Source organism: Microtus ochrogaster, chromosome 5 (assembly GCF_000317375.1).
Source record: "Microtus ochrogaster isolate Prairie Vole_2 chromosome 5, MicOch1.0, whole genome shotgun sequence".
Taxonomy (NCBI): Eukaryota; Metazoa; Chordata; class Mammalia; order Rodentia; family Cricetidae; genus Microtus; species Microtus ochrogaster.
Window position 1 is genome coordinate 8,017,077 of NC_022012.1, and position 1,647 is coordinate 8,018,723.

The following is a 1,647-nucleotide window of genomic DNA, read 5'->3' on the forward strand; positions in this document are numbered from 1 at the left end:
CCTCCTATCAATACTTTACTAGATGAGGATAACTCTACTCTAAAACCCTCACACTCAAAACAGCTTCTCTTTACAGCCAATGGGAACCATTAAAGAAAAACACAATGGACACAATGCAGTGATCGAAGGATTGTGGGTAACCTAGCCCCAAATGGTACATCTGCATCACAACTACTGACCCTAAGGCCAAGGAAACATTCTGGAAGAGGAGACAGAAAGATTTTAAGAGGCAGATGACCAGGAAGTCTGATTTGAAACCGTGTTTTCTATAAATGACTGCCTAAAGAAGACCTAAACAGTGGCAATGTCAATAGACATGCTAATGAAGAAGAGAAAAAAATCCCACAGAGTCCCACCCCTCATCAAAGAACTACAGGCAACTAATGAAAGCTGAGAGAGAGAAAAAATTAACCTCTCCTAAGGATGGACCTCCTAACTTTTTAACCAAGTGGTTAGTCCTGAAATTATGTACACATCAACAACAAAAATGGACTCAACCATGCTGCATCTGTGTATTTGTGTAACAATAATAATCAAATAGTAAAAATGAATTAAAAAGAAACTATCAATTTGAGAAGTGAGTGGCATATGTGGCAGGAGGGCAAGGAAGAACCTGGGAGGAGAGGGAAATGGGCTGGTGATGTAATTATATTTTAAGTTAAAATATACTAAACAAAAGAGAAAACTACAATATACAAATAGGTAAATAAACTTGAGGATATTTATTTAATCAAAAGCATCATGAAAAAGGAAGAACTCAAAACAAGAGGTACATAGTTGCACTTAACAGTGGCCAGGGTGCTAGTACAGAGAAAGTATGGAGTCACCCCATGTCTCAGAGCTAAGAACCTGCCTGACTTGGCCATACATGATGGGTATTTTCCTCACTGGAGCATGGTCTGATCATTTGGTTGCCTGTGACTGGCTGTACTCAGCTGTTCTTGAATTGTCAAACCCTGTCTTTTCACTACAGAATGTATACCCTTAAGTTCAGTTCATGTTTCTCTGTCCATTATGTGAGGCTGTAACTTTTTATGTAGAAACTTAACGTATAAAAATTCTCATGTTAATGACCTCCTGAGTACTTAACTCAGTACTTAACAGAGTGTCTAATGGAGACAAAGTAAATAAATATGGAAATGAAATCTCTCCCTCCCTCTCACTCACACACACACACACACACACACACACACACACACACACACACACTGTAAATCAGAAAAGTCCATGAAGAAAAAGAAATAGAGGCCAGGCGCTTCAGAAAGAGACACTACCCACTGAAGAAAATTATCTTGTAACGAACTATAGAAATGATCCCTGAAAGTATAGTCTTTGGGGGGCTATGCACTCATAAAGAGAACCCTAAACCAAGACTACAAAGATTAAGACATACTTAGTGAATATAGATAAATTAAAGATAGATAAGATAGAAGACCCAACCTGATTTCTCAAGAAATTCAACTCTCCAGAACCTCTCTTAGAGACGTGAGCCAGAATATAATTGTAGCACAGGATTCAGAACTTGTCAGTGACATGCGGAACTGAACTAATGCCAATTTTGGGTAGAGGCTGGGAAAGACAGCATGCTTTACCTTCATCAACTTAAGGATCACGGCAAGATACTTGATGTCAGCCTACTGCACGGGA

At 38.9% G+C, this 1,647-nt stretch overlaps 1 pseudogene; it reads right to left on the bottom strand.

The window, feature by feature from the left end:
* Positions 1–1,257: 1,257 nt before the first annotated feature.
* Positions 1,258–1,333, bottom strand: LOC113456153 (annotated as a pseudogene).
* Positions 1,334–1,647: the final 314 nt, after the last annotated feature.